Below are 8163 nucleotides of genomic sequence, written 5' to 3' on the forward strand. Positions count from 1 at the left end.
ACCAAGCTCCTTGGTCCATGGAATTCTCCAGGCAAGAATACTGAAGTGGGTTGCCATCCCCTCCTCCAGGGGATCTTCCCAACCCAGGGATCAAACCCAGGTGTCCTGCATTACTGGCAAATTCTTTACCGTCTGTGCCACCAGGGAAGCCCAAGAATACTGGAGTGGGTAGTCTATCCCTTCTCCAGGGGATCTTCCCAACCCAGGGATTGAACTGGGGTCTCCTACATTGCAGGTGGAATCTGTATCAGCTGAGGTACCAGGGAAGGTAGGAGATATCAAACTTTATATGAAAAATGGCCACTCTGGATTGAATTATGTTCCCACAAAATGAGTATATGGAAGTCCTAACTCTTACTACCTCATAATATAACCCAGAAATAGGGTTGTTGTGGATGTAGTTCGTGAAGAGCAGGTAATAGAGTGAGCCCTAATCCAATATGGTGAATGTAGACTCACACCTGGCAAAAACACCATGTGAAGAAGGCAGAGATAAAGGTGTTGCTTCCATAAGCCAAGGAACACCAAAGGTTGCCTTCACGGCACCAGAAGCAAAGCGAGAGGCTTGGAAAAGATGCACAGCTCTCAGAGGGAACCCATCTTGCCAACAGTGATGGACTTTTATTAGCTTCCAGAATTGTGAGGCAAATATATTTCTTGTTTTGTAAGCTACCCAGTTTGTGGCACTTTGTTATGGCAGCTCTAGCAAACAAATGGCCACTTCAGTTCCGTTCAGTTCAGCCGCTCAGATGTGTCCCGACGCTTCGTGAACCCATGAACCACAGCATGCCACTAGCTGAAATGAATTTAAAAGGTTAAAGGGGTGGGATGGGGTGGGAGGTGGGAGGAAGGTTCAAGAGGGAGGGGACATGTGTACCTATGGCTGATTCATGTTGATGTATGGCTGAAACCAACATAATATTGGAAAGCAATTATCCTCCAATTAAAAAAATAACTTGGATGTGAAAGTATGTGTAAGAACTTCATGATGCAGGATGAAAATGTAATTCTTAAAAACAGGAAACTGTAAAATTATCTAGGACTATTTTTGAATATGAACAAAGTTCTCAAAATTTAGAACTTGAAATTTCAAGGATCTGTTATACTCTTTCTAAAGTCAGAAAATTCAGATCTGTAGCAGACACTGTTTGTTTTGATGGAGTATACCATCTTTTTCTTTTTAGCCACACTGCAGGGCGTGTGCGATCTTAGTTCCCAGACCAGGGATCAAGCCCACACCCCCTGCATTGGAGTCTTGACCACTGGGAACTCTAGGGAAGCCCCTTGAGTGTACCATTTTTAAGCTTTTTCTTGGTTTGAAGAAACTCATTTCCCTGCAGGAAAGAAAACCCTGTCAGGTTTCCATGGAGGAGAGATTTTCACCAAGACTATTATCATGTGCCATGTGGTCTTTTCCTAATATAACACAGCAGTCCAGTTCAAATAATGAAAATAAATACGTAAAACATCTTACACAAGTTGTATGTAATTTGTGCTCATCCAAGAGTACAAACCACTTAAAAAATCGCTTATTGAATTCATCTGGATACAGACTGTTTTAAAGCCCTAAAACATTTTTTTTTCCGCCTGCAAATTCTTAACTCTATAGTGTACTGTCCATTTTTTTGTTGTTGTTTTCTTTAAAGTTAGGTATTAGCTAACTCAGAAGTGGGTTTTTACTCTTAAAGATTTGGGACCAATTAAAAAAAATAAATGTTGCTTACTGGTTTTCAGCTTTTACAATCAACCAGTAGATTAAACAGAAGACAAGAATATAAAGGAAGACAACCTTGATGATGTAGAAGTGAAGGTGTGGTAGACTAAAGCAAGTTATAAATGGCCAGAAACGCAGATGCTACACAGACTGATGGGTGAATGTGCTTTTAAATAAGTTGTAAAGGTAATAACTATATTTTTTCTTTCTTTTTTAAAAGTTGAAGTACCGTTGATTTACAATATTGTGTTAGTTTCTGGTGTACATGCAAAGTGATACACATGCACACACATATATATATATGTATGTCTTCATTCTCTTTAATTCTGTCAAAATTTGGAGGAGTAAAGTCAGGGGAGTAGTATAAACTAAATTCTCATCTTTAGGATGGGAGTCAATAGATGAGGGCCAGCAAATTGGTGATGTAGGTGTGTGTTGTGAAGGTAATCAGCAGAATTAAAGACCAGTTATTTAAAAGATACAGTCCCTCGCATGAACAGAAGTAAAGTGAGAGTGAAGATTTTTCTTTTCTGTTTTGTTGTGTACATGATTTATTTGGTAAAAAGAAATGAGAAAAAAAAAGTTATGCCGATCAACATTTGCTCAAATAGCACGAAAATCAGATAATCTAGGAAGCGCTAGTTATTTACTTATAGCTTGCATAAGTAAATATACAATAAGCCAATAAGTAAAATCCTTCTGTGACAAGGAAGTAACATAAGAAACTGGAGTGTAATAGCAGATATTTCATTGTCTTTACAAAAAACACATTGCATATATAAAAATATCTACCAGCATTTAATATATTAATTTTCTTACATGTGGGCCCATTTATTTTTAATTGTAATGTTAGACAAATTACATTCAGATACAGTCAGAAAAATGAGAATTCTTATTTGAAAGGGGCTCGTTTTCTAGCCTGTTTCTATACTCTTTTGAAACTTCAGCATTTATTTATGATAAGGTTATATGCCACAAAAATAGGGCTATATGTAAGTGATAGTGTGCGATCTTTGCTTGACTGTTTTAATGCTGACTTGGAAAAGGGAGCTTATTGCACCTATTTTTGTAAAGGGAGGTCAGCTTATAGGAAACATGCTTATAAGTTTTTAAAGATCTGTTTTCTCACTGCAGTCTAACTGGATTGTCATTGAAATTAATTGTTCAGTATCAGAAGTTATACATGTCAGAAGTGTAGCAAGATATAAGACCTGTGTTAGAATTTGTTCTAAACACAATTTAAAGGAAACCTTAAGGGAATTGCAATTGCTAGATTTTTATCTATCACTTTTTAGATTTGTAAAGACAGTAATAAAGACCAGCATAACAGTGTTTCCTTAATTATTGACTACATAAATTTTTATTTTAGTATGAGTTATTTGAGCTACATGACTGTAGCCTCCAGGCTGCTTTGTCCATGGGATTTTACAGGCAAGAATTCTGGAGCAGGTTGCCATTTCCTTCTCCAGGGGATCTTCCCAGTCAGGGCATCAAACCCACATCTCCTGCATCTGGTGCATCAGCAGGTGGATTCTTTACCACTGAGCCAACTGGGAAGTCCCACGTTATATATAGTTAGCTACGTTATACTGGAATACATAATATTGGAAATATTCGTGATTAAATTTCATTCACCTACTTAGCTAGGCACTTAAAGTAACTTAAAGTAATTTAAATATATAACATTGAAAAGAAATGTTAAAATCAGCTTTTGGGAATAGTGTTAATGTGTGTTTTAATCCTTTAAGGGAAGTACTATGTACAGCTTAATAGATATCTTCTTAGACTGTGACTTGTTTGTTAGGCTTAGTTCTTATGTGCTGCCTTGAAATTTACAGTAACATTTGAAATAATCATCTTAAGGGAAATAGATGGGGAAACAATGAAAACAGTGAGAGACTAATTTTGGGGGCTCCAAAATCACTGCAGATGGTGACTGAAGCCATGAAATTAAGAAACGCTTGCTCCTTGGAAGAAAAGTTATGACCAACCTAGACAGCATATTAAAAAAGCAGAGACATCACTTTGCCAACAAAGGTCCATCTAGTCAAACCCTTTTCCAGTAGTCGTATATGGATGTGAGAGTTGGACTATAAAGAAAGCTGAGCACGGAAGAATAGATGCTTTTTTTTTTTTTTTAATGTAAAAACCAATACAATATTGTAAGTAATTAGCCTCCAATTAAATACATTTAAATTAAAAAAAAAGACAAAAAAGAATAGATTCTTTTGAACTGTGGTGTTGGAGAGGACTCTTGAGAGTCCCTTGGACTGCAAGGAGGTCCAGCCATTCTATCCTAAAGGAGATCAGTCCTGGGTGTTCATTGGAAGGACTGATGCTGAAGCTGAAACTCCCAAAACTTTGGCCACCTGAAGGAAGAACCGACTCATTTGAAAAGACCCTGATGCTGGAAATGATTGAAGGTAGGAGGAGAAGGGGACGACAGAGGATGAGGTGGTTGGATGGCATCACTGACTCAATGGACATAAGATTGAGTAGGCTCCAGGAGTTGGTGATGGATAGGGAAGTCTGGCGTGCTGCAGTCCATAGGGTTGCAAATAGTTGGACACGACTGAGCGACTGAACTGACTGACGGACTGAAGCTATAATTTATGTGAGATGTGCTTGTTGCTTTGTACTCTCCTCTGTTTAGGGTAGTTTTAAGTTCAAGAAGTTTCCATATACCTCATTTTCCCTCTCCTCCCCCGGCCTCCTGCACTAAGGACCTCTCCCACTAGAGCGGTGCATTTGTTACACTGGATGAACCTACGTCATTACCACCCAGGGTTCATAGTTAACAGAGTTCACTCTGAGTGCTCTACATTCTTTGGGTTTGGGTAAATATGTGATGACATGTATCCATCATGATAGTATTGTATAAAATAGTTTTAGCTGCCCTGAAAATCCTCTGTGTTCCACCTGTCCATCTGTTCCTTCCCCCAACCTCTGGCCACCACTGATCTTTTTCCTGTCTTAAGAGTTTTGCTTTTTCTGGAATGTCTGATTATTAGAATCGTGAAGCATGTAGCCTTTTCAGCTTGGCTTCCTTCACTTTAGTAATATGCATTTTAATTACTCCATGTCTTTTCAAGGCTTGATGCTCACTTCTTTTTTTTGTGCCAAATAATATTCCGTTGCCTGAATGTCCCGGTTATTTATCCAGTCATCTACTGAAGGACATCTTGGTTGCTTTCAGGTTTTGGCAGTCATGAATCAAGCTGGCGTAGCCATCCATGTGCTGATTTTTGTGTGAACACACATTTTCAATTCCTGTCCAGAGTGTATGATTGCAGTAAGTAAGTATCTTACTTACTTCCTGCAGTACGATAGTAAAAGTATCTTCAGTTTTGTAAGAAACTGCCAAACTTTTCCAAAGTGGCTGTACTGTTGTATTCTCACCAGCAATGAATAAGAAGAGTTCCTGTTTTTTTTTCACATCTTTGGCAGCATCTGGTGATGGTGTAATTTATTTTTGAAGCTTTTATTTGTAGATTTTGCTGTAGATTTTTGTAGAGGTCCGATGCAACAGTATTTAAATGATCAAAGGAAATGAAAAAATCTTGAATTTTTTAAATGATAAAATTGAAATATACCTAGGGTCTGCTTCCTGAGAAGCTGGCAACTAGAACATTTCATTCTGAGTAAGACTTGGGCTTTCATTTCAAATGCATCTTAAAATTCCTTGAATTTCCTAACTCATTGGAAGATACCTTCAATATATTCAAATTTCTCTGAGGCAAAGCATTAGAATTCTCTTCCCCAAACATGTATTTTTGTCAAAGAGAAATAAGATATGTACATGTTGATACGTGGGTTGGAAAGCACAATTGAATTTATTAGGGCTTTGTATTTAATGCTGTGCTTTCTAATTGTTTTAAATATTTTTGCCTTTTATCAAGACAAAGTAGAATAACTGATATCCTGAAATTCCCACTGGATCGACATTTTCACTGCTGGAATCTGGGTCTATGTTTACTCTTTTTATACTCCTGTCCGTAGTTAAAGCAGAGTATTCCACTTAAAAAATGATTTACAAATGAAAGATTCTCCAATCATCCCTTCCTCTCTGAATACTGATTGTTCTACGAGTGTGTATATTAAGGTCATGCCTGGTCCTTGTCTGATGGTCTGGGCATTTATGGCAGCTAACCTCAGGTCTTGGCTACCAGTGGGCCAGACCTGTGTTATCTCATCTGTGATCTATACAAGCCAACTTGAAGTGGGTATTTATGTCTAAAAGCACACAATTAGGCTGGGATCTGAGTTCACTCTGGAGACTACACCTCTCACTCTCTCTGCCCTAAGCTGTATAGAAGTGCCTGTCGGCCCCGGAACTACACAGACGGAGGGGCTTTGCAGGAGGAGAAGCTGGGTCAGACATGGATGCTGTTCGGTGGTTGGCTAACTCTGCACTGAAGTTTCAAACGTTGGAAAGCGGGCTTCAGTTTTGGTTTATGTAGTGTGGATATTTAATTTGCGCACCAACTTTGGAGCTGTGCAACGCCTCTGATCCTGTGCTTTATCGCTTGTGTTGGTGACAGGAAAATCATCCTGAATTTCTGAACAAGTTGTGTCAGACTCTTGTGACCCTATGAACTGTAGCCTGCCAGGCTCCTCTATCCGTTGGATTTCCCAGGCAGTAGTGGAGCAGCAGCTGCTGCTGCTAAGTCACTTCAGTCATGTCTGACTCTGTGCGACCCCATAGACGGCAGCCCACCAGGCTCCCCCGTCCCTGTGATTCTCCAGGCAAGAACACTGGAGTGGGTTGCCATTTCCTTCTCCAATGCATGAAAGTGAAAAAGTGAAAGTGAAGTCGCTCAGTCGTGTCTGACTCTTAGCAACCCAATGGACTGCAGCCTACCAGGCTCCTCCGTCCATGGGATTTTCCAGGCAAGAGTACTGGAGTGGGGTGCCATTGCCTTCTCCATAGTTAAAGGTAGAGACCATCTTAAAACGATTCAAGAAACATGCTATCGATACCCTTGGCATAGTCTTAAGAAACAATTCTTTCCTTTAATTGGTTGAATTTATTGATTCCCCAGGCCTCTTGGCCATAAAACATGTTGTTTACAGAAAACAAGCAGAAAGTCCTCCACCCCCCACTGAAATAATTGACTTATATTCAGAATATTTTTTAAGCCTATTTTCCATTTACATTCAAATGCAAGCATAGCTTTTTCATTGTGTTTTTATTTTCCCACTTGATTATGATAAGCATTGTTTTTCTTTTTTTTGGCCTCTTAGAATCTTAGTCCCCCCACAGCGGGGTGGAACTGTGTCCTCTGCAGTGGAAGTGCTGAGTCTTAACCTCTGGACAGCCAGGGAAATCCCTACAGTAAGCATTTTAATGAAACAGATTAAACATGTAGTTGGTTAGGCTAAACAGGTGTTGAATAAGTTCCTACTGTGCACTCACTCCCAGTCAGCCTTGGTCTAGGAAGAGTGAAGCACCGAGTTCCCACTCTTGCTTGATTTACAATCTAGGGGGAGGTTTTTTAATGCAAAATAAAGGGACCCTTGTTCATGTAACTACCTGCTTCAGCATTTATCCCTTTTCAGAATTTGCATTTTCCTGCTTTGGATTTTCTTGAAGATGTGTTTGTCTCTTTAAATTTGTCATCCTTGCACGTGCTGATCGGAGCCACTGGGTGGCAGCAAAAGAACACAGAAGAGCTGTTTTGCTTTTGCGGTCACGAAAGTGAACAGAAAGGTAGTCTTTGGATTTCATGGGTGATGAGAAAATAAAATGATTAAAACTTGACACGTAACTAAAGCAGATGAGACCCCAACACGTCTCGTTACTGAATGTATGTTACTGTAGTAACACAAAAGATTAAATTTATGCTTTATTATTACAAAGACCAGATTGTAAAGTTCTTTTCCAGTTTCTTTTAGTCACAAAAATATCTTTCAGACTTCCTATGCCATTGTATTTATAAAAGTGAAGAATAAGAGCCAAACTAGATATTAATAAAAACTTGTTTAGCAAGAAACTTGTGAACAGAGAATGTCAAGGAACAATGGAAAGGGGTCATTTTCTTGATAGCCTGTTTTAAAGATCATTCTTAGAGAAGAATTCATGGAGTTTGGGGATCTCATTCGTGGACAAGAATTTGTTTTCCTTTTTCTTTTAAAAAATTGCTTACCAAGTATATTTAAAGTAATGAGTCTCTTTGAAGATTTCATTCCATATCTATAAAATTATAGAGGCTTTAGTTCTGAGCTGAATATACCTTATAAATGATAGATAGCTCCAACTGAAAATGTGAAATGAGGTTGAGGCAATGACAAGGTAACAAACACTTTTTTGTTTTATTTTATTATATGATTTTGTAAACATGCATGAAATTTGCTTAGGTAGAAATATAGCTGTCCCTTTTTCCCAAATGTTTTTCAACATAATACTTTAAAATAATTTTTAAATTTTTAGACAAAAATATATTTTTCCG

This window comes from Bison bison, unplaced genomic scaffold, assembly GCF_000754665.1.
Source record: "Bison bison bison isolate TAMUID 2011002044 unplaced genomic scaffold, Bison_UMD1.0 scf7180017864215, whole genome shotgun sequence".
In the NCBI taxonomy this organism is placed as follows: domain Eukaryota; kingdom Metazoa; phylum Chordata; class Mammalia; order Artiodactyla; family Bovidae; genus Bison; species Bison bison.